Raw genomic sequence first — 13,279 nt, forward strand, 5'->3', positions numbered from 1 at the left:
TTTCAAATGACCCACTTCTGAAGAGGCTAAATTAACTCATCGGGGAAAAAAGTATAAATGTCACACAAAAAGCTTGAACTAATTATACTTTAATTTTTAAAATGTTTCTTGAAACCAAATTTATGTAAGTGCAACACTTAGAGTGAGAGCCCCAGAGAGACGAGCCTTGCCTGAGGTACAAAAGTGTTGCCTTGAAAAATGTTGAACAGTTACGCCCAAGCTTGAACTTTAAAGGTTTATTCTATAGATAGCAAACATCTATTGGACGACTGCTCTGTGCCAGACCCTAGGCACAGAAGGCAGTTCAAGGTAAAGCTTGGTGGTCTCCAACCTGTAAACATTGCAAATTCAAAGCCTTAGGGATGAAGTGTATCAGCCATCTCTGCTAATGTACTTGAGGTTCTTAGCACTGCCATTGCTAGAGGGTTAGGCTGCCCTTGGCCCCACCCCTGCTAGAGGGTTAGGCTGCCCTTGGCACCACCCCACCCAAGATGGCCCCTTCCTTCCCGGTTCTACCGGGTTAAGGCTTTCATCCTCTCCTTCCTCCATGGGCGGTCAGCATTGCCTCTACAACGTAAACGCCACACAACTCCGTGAGAACCAGCTGCACCATCCAAGCCACGCCTGAGACATAAACATTTTTCTAAAGAGAACCTAGCAGGCAGAGTAGTAACACAACCCACCATGGGAGTGACCTTCCTTATGCCTAGATTGACCCTTTGAACAGCGGAGGTAGATCCATACACCCAACTCGTTCTTCAGTTTACCCAAGTGAAGAAATCGGTCGCGCTAGTGGAGCAGGTGAAAATGGCAATTTCCTCAAAATGCGTACGGGTGAGAAACCCTGCAGGAAAAAGTGGAGATTTCACAGAACCACGTGAAACTGGGTTACTGCACAGGTGCAAGAGTGACTAGCTCAGATGGTCCCACGCTGCCTTTAGAACTTGGTCTCTCCTAAGTCCAGATAGAAAATTTGATGAGGAACATACTTCAAGTGCAGCTAATACAAAACAGTCCAAGTTTTACGTTAACTAACATACGATGGATAGTTCAGCTTGGTAACAAAAGTGACCAATGACAGGAAAACTTTAACTTCACTCTCTGAATTAAAACCAACATAAAAGAACACCAATAACCACAAAAAAAGGTTTCCACGACCGTGAAGCAGCAAAAGGAGAAAAAAAAACTGCAAAACTAAACTTCTGAAGAAAATAACAGAATCGTGTCCTCATGTCAGCTCTATTTTTTAACACGTATTAGTAAGCCCTGCAAGCGCAAGGCCTCAAAAAATTGGGTAAACACTCAGAATTGTTCCTCTCCACGGAAATCTTTAGTAAAAGGCGAAAGATTTATACGATCTGAAGAGAAACCAGAGTATACTCCAGATACTGTTCACACAGTTCTCGGGTAACTGTAACTCCTAGAACAGCAATGGTAGTTATTTATCCAAAAGATCTAGTGGCTTCTAACTCTATCTCAGTCAATCCTGTGAAGGCGGTCTCATTTTTAGGAGGAAAAAAAAGTTGAAAGAAAAAAAAAAATCTAGCCGTTTTAAAATAAGAGATGCCCCGGGTGCAGTGCATTGTGGGTATGTAAATAAGCTTAGTCACCAGTCTCCAGTTTCCGGAAATTCTTTTAGTTCTTTTACCTGCTAAGCCTACAGCCACCACCAGGGGGAAGCCAGATTGTCAAGAAAATAGGTTCCAGGTTTAGCCAGAAAGTCTCTCTCTCTCTCTCTCTCTCTCTCTCTCTCTCCCCCTCTCTCTCCCTCTCTCTCTCTCTCTCCCCCCCCCCTCTCTCTCTCTCTTTTTTTTTCATTTTGTTTTAGAATTGGCACGCCAAGGTAGAATTTCTCTTGAATTAAAATTAAAATTGAGGGGCGCCTGGGTGGTTGAGTCGGTTGAGCGTCCGACATCGGCTCAGGTCATGATCTCGCGGTGTGTGAGTTCGAGCCCCACATCCGGCTCTGTGCTGACAGCTCAGAGCCTGGAGCCTGTTTCAGATTCTGTGTCTCCCTCTCTCTCTGACCCTCCCCCACTCATGCTCTGTCTCTCTCTCTCTCTGTCTCTGTCTCTCTCTTTCTATCAAAAATAAATATTTTTTTAAAAAATTTTTAAAAATTAAAATTGAATTTTTTTGTCTTGAAAAGGAGTGTCTTCAATACATTCATTGAACAAAAATGTATTAAACATTGTGTCAAACCCTGTTCTGGGCCTTAGGAGACAAGTATGTGTGGTGAGTACTGATAACAGAATGTTCAGTGACACATGGGCGGATCATAAAAGGATTCATCAAAGTAGGGTGGTGAGGGCATTCTAGGCAGTACCATAAGCTCTAAGAGCCTGGAAAGGGCAAGTGGCTAAGTAGCCAGGGCCAGATTTTGATGGGTCTTCAATGCCAAGCTAAGAGCTTGGACTTACCTTTGAGGGCAAAGGGAGCAACTTAAACTCTTTAAAAGAGAATAGGATCAGATGAGTGTTTGAAGGAGCATCAGCATCACCTGGTGTTATTGGTGTTTATTAGTTGAATTGTGCCTCCCCAAATTCATTTGTTGAAGTCTTAACCCCCAGTATCTCAGAATGTGACTTTATTTGGAAATAGGGTCATCCCAGGCATAATTAGTTAAGATGAAGCTTCCAGAACTGAGACAATAATTTCTGTTAAGATACCCAGTCTGTGGTGCTTTGTTATGGAACTCTAGAAACACCTGTGTCCCTATTAGAACCACAAAAGATCAGGCCCCCACCCCAGACCTACCAAGTCAGAAACTAGGGGTGGGACCCAGACGTCTGAGCTTAACAATCTAAGGATGATTTTGATGCAGGCTAAATTGAGAAACACGGGACAGCAGCTCTCTAAAGTTTGGAGATTATAGTGAGCAAGAAGTTGAGAGATAGGGTGCCTGGGTGGGTAAGTTGGTTAAGGGTCCAACTCTTGATTTCAGCTCAGGTCATGATCTCCAGGTTTATGGGTTTGAGCCCTGTATCGGGTGCTACACTGACAGTACAGAGCCTACTTGGGATTCTCTCTCTCCCCCTCTCTCACTCAAAATAAGTAAACTAAAAAATTAAATTTTAAAAAAAGTTAAGAGCCAATTTAGGACGTTGAGCAGTAAAGCGGAGATAAATAAATGATGGCCCAGAGTACCCAAGGGATGAGCCTCCGGTGAGGAGAAGAAAACAACCGGGAGAGGACCCTGGAGAACAGTGGCCTAGAGGAGCGGAGCAGCTGGCGCAATTAGGAAGGTTGGCTGAAAACCAGGAGTGAGACAGCACAGAAACCAAGGGCAGGAAAGAAGTTTCAGGAAGGGAGTGGTCAGTTCTGTCCAGTGAGTGAGATGGGGGCTGCAAACTCCATGGGCTTCAACAGTCAGGGCACTTGCTGGTGACCTGGCCAGAGCTATTTCCAGGGAGTGGGGCACAGTGGCAGCAGGACTGCGGGGAGGTGGTGAGGGGTGGGGAGGTGGAGGTGGAGGTGGAGGATACGGGCAGACAGGGCAGATGGTACAGGCAACTCTACTGAGAAGATTGACCCTGAAAAATTAAAGAGAGGCTGTTTCTGGAAGGGCAGCAGATCGAAGGCTAGCTCTCAGCCTCCCTCGGGAAGGTGAGCACCGTGTTGAACACATTTCCTCGCTGAAGGCGCCGGTACAGGGACAGAGTGCCTGTCCAGAAGACTGGAATTAAACATTGTGGGGAGGGGTGAGGATGGTGGTCCCCCTTAAGTGAGAGGAAGGACCCGGACCCCTGACTGTGTCACCCCAGCGGCAGGGGGGAGGAGGCATGCAGGTAAACACCACAATGACTAAGGTCCCTGGAGCCGAGTGCTCCCCAGCGCTTCTCCTCTGCTCTTGCTCTCCACCTTCTTCCACCTTTTGGCATCTGGTCCAGCCCCAACCTTCCACCGCTCAGCATCTCCCCTGGAGCGGCTGGGAAAATCAGACAACTGAGCCACAGCCCTGATGAAGGCCCCACTCCTACTTGCCAGGTCTCTTGGCTCGGTTTCCCCAAGCCCGAGGCCCCCACTTTATACCCTCTTCTCTCATGGGAACCGTCCCACACTTTCCCCCAATCTCTCTCAGGAGACAACCTCACAAAAGAACTCCCTGAGAAGGCAGAAAGAAGCCTTTTGCCTTCTCTCCGTCCCCCCACCCCCCAACCGAGCATCTCTCCCCTGGCATCAGCCCCTCCTCCTACCAAAGGCCCATCCTCCACCAGGGCTTGGGGCCCTCCTCCAAACCCACGAGGACTGCGAGGACTGCGAGGACTGCGGGACCTCCACCAGCCCGTTAGCGGACAGACGTCTCTCCTCTCTCCCGGGTCCTCCGTGCAGATCCAGTAGGTTCCATTTTCTCTCAGCTGAAAAAGAAAGGGAGAAGGAGGGAGAGAGGGAGGTAGACCTACATCACCCTCCAACCGCATTCTCCTTTTGGAATGTAGTGAGAACCACAACAAAACAAATTTATTCCGGGGCGCCTGGGTGGCTCAGTCCGTTAAAAGTGCACGACTCTCAGTTTCGGTTCGGGTCATGATCTCACAGTTTTGGTGAGTTCGAGCCCCGCGGCATTGGGCTCTGAGCTGCCGGTGTGGGGCCTGCTTGGGGCTCGCTTTCTCTCTCTCTCTCTTTCTCTCCTCTCTCTCTCTCTCTGCCCCTCCTGTACTCACGCTGTCTCTGTCTCTCTTAAATACGCTTTAAAAAAATCTTTTTTTAATTTATCTTGTGTTTTGTTTCAGAAAAAATTTTTTTTTAATTTTTTTAAATGCATATTTATTTTTGAGAGACAAAGCGTGAGCAGTGAGGGGCAGAGAGGGGTGGGGGGAGATACAGAATCAGAAGCAGGCTCCAGGCTCTGGGCTCTGAGCTGTCAGCACAGAGCCCAACATGGGGCTCCAACTCAGGATCATGATCTGAGCTGAAATTAGACACTTTACCTACTAGCCACCCAGGCACCCCTAAAAAATTTGTTAAACAATGCACTGAAAATAATGTAAAAATATATATGTAATAAAATTGCATTGGAAGAGTAAAAAAACAGGTGCCTGGCTGGCTCAGTTGGAGGAGCATGAAACTCTTGTTCTTGGGGTGGTATATTCCAGCCCCACATTGGGTGTAGAGATTACTTAAACTTTTTTTTTCTTTAATTTTTTAAAAAAAGTTCCTGCAGCCACAAGAGAACATATGGGACTAGTTTCCATTGATTTTCACTTTAAAGAACTTCCACTATGGATGCATTTACATCAACTGGTACAATTTTGAATTAATTTTCACGCTAGACTTTTTAAGTTTGTTTACTTAGAAAGAGAGAGAGCACAAGTGTGGGAGAGGCAGAGAGGGAGAATTCCAAGCAGGCTCCACAGGGTCAATGCAGAGCCAGATGTGGGGCTTGAACCCATGAACCCTGAGATCATGACCTGAGCAGGAACCAAGAGCCCACACTTAATGGACTGAGCCCCAGGCACCCCTTCACACTAGACTTGTTTAAATGACTCATGTAATTACCTAAATAATGCTTCACAAATCTTGAAATTGATTCAAACATCAAGTTTTTACTAGGTGAAGTAATTTCTACAGTAAAACAGAGTTCTTAGTTTTCTCCTTGTCTCTACTTCCTCATTTCTCATTTTTATTTTAAAAATTTATCATGGGGGTGTGCCTGGATGGCTCAGTTGGTTAAGCCTCAGACTCCTGATTTTGGTTCAGGACATTATCTCATGGTTCATGAATTCAAGCCCGGCTTCCAGCTCTGCATTGACAGTATGGAGCCTGCTTGGGACTCTCTCTCTCTCTCCTCTCTCTTTGCCCCTCCCCCCACTCACGGGGGCTCATGTGCACACATGCATGTGTACACACTCTAAATAAGTGAATAAATAAATAATTTAAAAAGTTTGTCTTAGGGGCGCCTAGGTGGCTCAGTCAGTTAAGAGTCCGACTTTGGCTCAGGTCATGATCTCACGGATTCATGGGTTCGAGCCCCATGTTGGGCTCTATGCTGACAGCTCGGAGCCTGGAGCCTGCTTCTGATTCTATGTCTCCCTCTCTCTCTGCCTGTTCCCGGCTCATGCTCTCTCAAAAATAAATAAAGGTAAAAGAAAATTTTCTTTTTAAGTTTGTCTTAAATTATTTCTAACTCCACAGAAAAGTATAGAAGACAAAAAAAAAAAAACCCACACTTGATACTCCAATTTAATAGATAAAACATTTCTTCATATGTGCTTTAGATATGCTTGAAAAGGAAAACCTTAATTTCTTTCCTCCATGTTGGAGCCCGTGGAGGCCTGCTGTGGACAGGACTTCTAAAATGACAACTATGTCTGGAAGGCTGTGGGCCAGGGCCATTTTTTGCTGGCTATAAGTAGGGTCTCTGGAACTGAGTGAGCACACAGCTCTTCTGAAAATCAAAAGCATTTATGCTAGAGACAAAATTAAATTCTATCTGGGCAAGATTATGTGTACAAAGCAAAGAAGGACACAGTGACTCCTGGTGGCAAACAAAACAAAATCTGAATAATCTAGGGAAAGGATAATTTGCGCCTGTGGAAACAGTGGCATAGTTCATGCCAAATTCCAAAGCAATATTCCTGCTATGGCCATTGGACACAGAATCCAGGTGATGCTTTACTCTTTAAGGATTTAAACTTATTGAGAAGCGGGGTGCCTAGGTTGCTCAGTCAGTTGGTCGTCCGTCTTCAGCTCAGGTCATGATCTCATGGTCCGTGAGTTCAAGCCCTGCATCGGGCTCTGTGCTGACAGAGCCTGCAGCCTGCTCCAGATTCTATGTCTCCCTCTCTCTCTGCCCCTCCCCATCTCACACTCTGTCTCTCTCTCACTCTCAAAAATAAATAAACATTTAAAAAAATGGGGGGGGGGGCCTGGGTGGCTCAGTCGGTTAAGCGGCCGACTTTGGCTCAGGTCATGATCTCACAGTTCATGAGTTCGAGCCCCGCATCGGGCTCTGTGCTGACAGCTCAGAGCCTGGAGCCTGCTTCGGATTCTGTCTCCCTCTCTCTCTGCCCCTCCCCCACTCACACTCTGTCCTCTCTCTCTCTCTCAAAAATAAACATTAAACAAAATTTTTTTTAACTTATTGACAAGTAAAGTGTGGATCTGTTCTCCTGTATTTAAAAAGAGCAAGAGGAGGGGTGCCTGGGTGGCTCAGTGGATTAAAAGTCCCACTTCGGCTCAGATCATCTCAAGGTTCATGGGTTCAAGCTCTGTGTAGGGCTCTGTGCTGACAGCTTGGAGCCTGGAGCCTGCTTCAGATTCTGTGTCTCCCTCTGTCTCTGCCCTTCCCCTGCTCATGCTCTGTCTCTGTCTCTGAAAAATAAATACACATTTTTAAAACTGTTTATAAAAGGGGAGGCTGGGGGAGGGCTTACATATAACAACTTATCTCTGAATGAATAAATTTCTTTTTTAAATCTCTTTTTCACAGATTTCTGCCTTTTTCCTCCATCTCTTATTTCTTTGAATCTCAACTTTGCAACTCTTTCCCAAATTATTGAACAAAGTATTTGTTAGGAATGTTTTCAGCTGCAGGTTAAAGAACGTGAATAAAGATGGCTTAAACAAACAAGTAGGCTTTGTTTTGTTTTGTATTTACACAAGGAGTCTTGGTGTAGGTGGTGGCTGGCTTTGATTCAACAGCTCAGCCATCAGGAACATGGGTTTGGGCTCTTGTCTCTTTCCTACCTGGCTACCCTGTGTTGGATTTTTGATCTCATGACTGTCAAACTACTTCATGATCACAAGGCAACTGTCACAACTCCAGACAGAGTATCAATGTCAAAGGCAAGAAAAAGGGGGATGAGATGTTACAAGCAAAGCATCCTTCATGTCATCTCATTCCTTTCTATTAGAAAACAACATTTCCTGCCCAGAAGCCCCCAGAACATGCCTGCTTATATCTCATTGGCCAGGACCGTGTCACATGGCCAGTTCCAATTGCCTGGGAATCTAGGAAAGCAGGTATTTTCCAGGCTCTAATGTAGACATGAATAAGGAAGCTGGGAATAGCTGTTGGATTAGCCACCAAGAGTGTGTGTGTCACAAACAACTGGCTCATCTGTTTTCAGTCTTCCTTGTTTTCTTTAACCCTTCCTGATGCCTTTGGGGTGAATCCTCACCCTGATGTTGTTGCTCATTGTTTCATTTTGGCTATAACCATTCTGCTCTTCAATCCATGTATGGATTTCAGCTATTAAAGTTTTCATAACCAGTATTTCCATCTGATTCTTCCTGTTAGTTCCTGCCTTAGGTTAATAATATCCTCTCTTATCTTTTGAGGATATTTATTAAGCTTATTTTAAACTCAATCAGGTCTAGTAAGTCGGCCTCATCTATTATTAGTTTCTCAGTTTGTTTTTCTTTTATTGCAAATGTGTTCCCCTTTGAGTTCCTATTACTTTGGGTATGTCAGTGAACTTGGCAGGGGAAGGCCAACGTCCAGACTGTAGGATATGAAGAAGAAGGGGAGAAGTAATATTTCAGGTTCACTGGTCTAGCCCTAGCCAGGATGGAGTAGTTGATAGGGCTGCTGGCTTCCTGCCTCATGCACAGTAATGAGGCAGGTAAAGATTCACTCAGGGCCCTGGAGAGTGGGGCACAGAGGGAAGGGCAGTGGAGAGCACAACTGAAAACTCTCCCTTGGCTGCACCCTCATCTCAAAGCACCTGACCCTCTTCCACTCTGGCTGCCAGTCACAATCTCTCCACAACTGGCCCCAACCACCCTCTGTCTCCTCATGGATGCTTTCTCAGTTGTTGTTGCTATTGTTTTTAATGTTTTTATTTATTTATTTTTGAGGGGGGAGCAGAGGGGGGTGGACAGAGGATCCAAAGTGGGCTCTGGGCTGACAGCAGAGAGCCCAACGCAGGGCTGGAACTCATGATTGTGAGATCATGAACCGAGCCAAAGTTGGACACTTAACCAAGTGAGCCACCCAGGCACCCTGAATTTCTCAGTTTTTACCTTAGTTTCTCAAATACTCAACCCCTTTTCACTTCTGTATCTTCTTCTTCTTCTTTGTTGCTGTTAAATAGAAATTTTTGAGCAAACACAAGTTAAGTGCAAGGACACCATTTCCATCACCCAGCACCCATGATCATCAATTCATGGCCACTATTATTTTCTACATCTCCACCCCTCACTGCTGGCCTGCTGGATTATTGGATTATTTCAAAACAAATCTCAGACTTTCACTTCTGAGGCATCTTCAAGTTTTGGCAGAAGGAGCTACCACTATCAGTCTAGATTATTTCAGCATCTTATCTGCCCCATTTAATAATTTCCCCCACCTTTATTATGAAAAATTACATACAGACAATAAAGTTGAAGGACTAGTACAGCAACCACTTGTATACCCACCAACCTGATTCAACATCTTTTAACATTGTGGTATCTCATCTTTAGCTTGTTTGTATGTTACTGTAGGGGAAGAAAAATATTTTTTTCCCTCTACCCTTCTGGGTTCTCAATTGGGGCTCTGTAACAAAAGATTAACAAGAGAAAAGCACACAGAAGTTCATTAACATGTGTGTCTCCTGAATACCTGGGAGATTGTAGGGATGAATAACTCAAAGAGGTGGCCTGAACTTGGGCTTATATAGTATCTTCAGCAAAGAATGATACATTTGTAGAGAAATAATAGGACAAAGGAAAATGGCTTTGGGCTCCAAGGACAGGAAACTGTGGGAAGATAAATATATGGGAGCAGATTAATGGGGTAAGGTTTGTTTGCAGATTCCTCTGATGCCATCACTGGGTGGATAAGAGTCTAGAGTCCTCTCCAGTAAAGGAAAATTTATATTCTGCCTGTAGGCAGAAAGGGGGAGGGTAGAGAACTTTTCCTGTATATGCTGCTTCATAATTGGCTTCAACTCAAAAGAATTCTTATGTCAAACAGGCATATTTTAAGGTGACATATCCTGGTTTTCTTCATTATTTTTTCTGAACCCTGTGAAAGTTGCAAACATCATGACTCTTTAGCTCTAAGTATTTCAGCATGCATCTCCCACAAATAAGAACATTCTCGCACATAATCATGGTATCATTATTATGCGTAAGTAAATTAGAAATAATTCCCTAAAATCTTTCTTACCTATTCCATATTCAAATTTCCCCAGTTACTCCCAATTTTTTTTTAAGTGTGTTTATTTATTTTGAGAGAGACAGAGACAGCACAAGTGGGAGAGGGGCAGAGAGAGAGAGAGACAGAGACAGAGACAGAGAATCCCAAGCAGGCTCCACCTTGTCAGTACAGACCCCAACATGGGGCTTGAACTCATGAAACCATGAGATCACGACCTGAGCCAAAACCAAGAATCAGACACATAACCTATTGAGCTAACCAGGTGCTCCCTCCCAATTTCTTTTTAACCATGATGCACTCAAGATTCATGCTTTACATTTGGCTGTTGTTTGGATTATCTTTTAATCTAGAACAGTCTTTGTACTTTTTTTCTCCGTAGGAACTTTTTAAAGAGACCCCCAGGTCAAGTACCTTGTAAAATATCCTGCATTCTAAATGTGCCTCATTATTCCTCCTGGTATTGTTCAATCTGTTCCCTCATCCCCTGCATTTCCTGGAAGCAGGAAGTTAAGTCTAGGGGCTAGACTGGATTTAGGTTACACATTTTTGGCATTATTGTCTCCTGGATAATGTTATATACTTCATATTATATCCAATGAGAAGACACATAATGTCAGGTCACCCCATGACTAGTGATGCTAAGTTTGATCACTTGGGTGCAGTAGTGACTGTCACATCTTCCACTCAAAGGTATGCTTTGCCTTTGCAAACTGTTAATTCAAATTATCTGTGGAGCAATACTCTGGCATCCTGCAAACATCCTACATACTCAGTAACCTTTCACCTATGGTCCACTAAACCATTTATCTCATTGGGAGTTGCAACATAGTTCCAGAGTTGTTGTTTTTTAATTCAGTGGCCATATTTTAAAAAGTTTTCTGTTCTGTTTCTTTTTATATATTGCTCTATGCTTTCACAATGATTTATTTATTTTTTTAAAGATTTTTTTTGGGGTGCCTGGGTGGCGCAGTCGGTTAAGCGTCCGACTTCAGCCAGGTCACGATCTCGCGGTCCGTGAGTTCGAGCCCCGCGTCGGGCTCTGGGCTGATGGCTCAGAGCCTGGAGCATGTTTCCGATTCTGTGTCTCCCTCTCTCTGCCCCTCCCCCGTTCATGCTCTGTCTCTCTCTGTCCCAAAAAATAAATAAACGTTGAAAAAAAAATTTTTTTTTTAAAAAAAGATTTTTTTTTAAGTAATCTCCACACCAAACATGGGGCTGGAACTCATGACCCCGAGACCAAGAGTTGTGTGCCCTACCAACTGAGCCAGCCGGCACCCCCACAATGATTTGTTAATTTTCTTTCTTTTTGATATTAAGCATACCAATTTTATAGACTCTGACTGTTTTATTACTAGTTCAAGGAGGGGAGGGCTTTTTTTTTTTTTTCTATCTTAGTAATGTGTCTGTGGTAATATGCTAGATTCCCTGACATATGTGTCCCTAATCTTTGTATTTTCTAAGGTCCTAGAAGTTTCATTATTCTCAGAACATGGGCCTCTCCAGGGTCAGCTGCTCTTGCTGCTCTGACATCTCTCTTCCTTTTTGGCACAAAAGAAATTTTTGACTTTGGGGACTTTGAGTTTCCTGTGGGTTTTACTATTTTTGGACCACTCCGTGTTAATTTCTTGACTTTCCCTTTGTACAACAGGAGGGGAGGAGTTTTATTACCCATGTGAGGCCAGGAAAAATTCACTGGATCTGCCCAAGGTTGAGGAATTGGAAATAAACCCTCCTGAAAAAACCCATGTGCCCCAAGGGTTCCACATAGGCCTTGAGAAGCAGCCAGGAAGTTTGCAACTACCTGGACCCACATGTAGAAAAATAAAAAAGGTAGGGATGGGTCCAAATTTACATCAGCTTCCTAACACAGGAAGTACAGAAAATAACATAATGACCACTCATGTATATGCATGACTCATGTAAAAAAAAAAAAATTTTTATTTGTTGCTGTACCCTCTCCAATTGCATTACCCGCTCTGCCAGAGGCAAATGCTCTCCTAAATCTTAGTATTTATCACTGAATATATCTTTTTTTTTTTTTTTACATACGCATGTATCCCTAAGCAATATCCCACTTCTACTCTCTAGTCTGACTCTCACCCTCACTACTTCACCAAGACTGTTCAAAGTCACCAATGACTTAAGTGCTAGCAAATTCAAAGGATACTGAAAAGATATTTCTACGTCCTCTTCTTACCTACCCTTTCCACAGCTCTCCTGATACTTCCTCCTTCTTCAGTCCTTCCTAGGCTTCTACTCCCTGGTTTTCCTCACCCCTCAAACCACCCTAATCTCATCTTTGCTGCTGCTCCTCCTCTGCCCTACCTCAAAATGTTGGTGTGTCCCATGGTTTAATTATGTTCTTTTAGATCTCATTCAGTTCCAGGACAGCAAATACATATACAGAAATACATCCACATAAAATGGCTACCCAATCTCTATCTCTGGCCTTGATCTCTCCCTGAGCTCCTAGCTTGCATATTCACTGCTCACTTGACACCTACACTCTAAAGTCTTGCAGACATCTCAGACTCAACATGACCAAAATGAAACCCTTGACTTACTCCCCATAAACACACCTGTTTCTTTCACAACCTGACTCTCCTATTTCAGGAAATAGTTCATCATCTACCTACCCAATTGCTCTGGCCAGAAACCAGAAGTCAGGCATGATTACCCCTTTTCCTTCACCCCCATCTCCAACTCTCCGGCAAAACCCATTCATTCCATCTCCCAAACTTTAAGTCATTCTCTTAGTTACATTTCCATTATCGCTACCCCAGGCTAGGGCAGCATCATCCTTGCCCACTAAATAGTCTCACTTCATCTTCCCCCATCAGATCAGTTCTCCATACATCAGCAAGTCTGATAATATCAATCAAATCAAATGTAACTCAGATCTTGTCACTCCTCTGCTTAAAATTATTCAATGACTTCTCATCCGAATAAAAGCCAAAATTATTACTATTGGCTAGAATATGCTACATGTTCTCACCCCACTGCCCCTCTTCTCTTGCTTTCCAGCCACACTAGCTTCTTTCAGTTCTTCAAACAAGGTCAAATTCTTTACTGCCGCAGGGCCTTTGCACACACCATCCTTAGATCTTAGCCTGGGAGGCTCCCCACCCTTCCTGCCCTCCATTTTGACAGTTTGTTCCTTTTTGTTCTCTAGACCCAGGTAAATATCACTTC

At 44.0% G+C, this 13,279-nt stretch overlaps 1 non-coding gene across 1 annotated transcript; it reads right to left on the reverse strand.

The window, feature by feature from the left end:
• Positions 1-1,262: 1,262 nt before the first annotated feature.
• LOC115522493 lies at positions 1,263-1,378 on the reverse strand. The gene has a single exon (XR_003971399.1). It is a non-coding gene; the product is annotated as a U5 spliceosomal RNA (small nuclear RNA).
• Between the last annotated feature and the right edge of the window lie 11,901 nt (positions 1,379-13,279).

Source organism: Lynx canadensis, chromosome C1 (genome assembly GCF_007474595.2).
Source record: "Lynx canadensis isolate LIC74 chromosome C1, mLynCan4.pri.v2, whole genome shotgun sequence".
Classification (NCBI taxonomy): Eukaryota; Metazoa; Chordata; class Mammalia; order Carnivora; family Felidae; genus Lynx; species Lynx canadensis.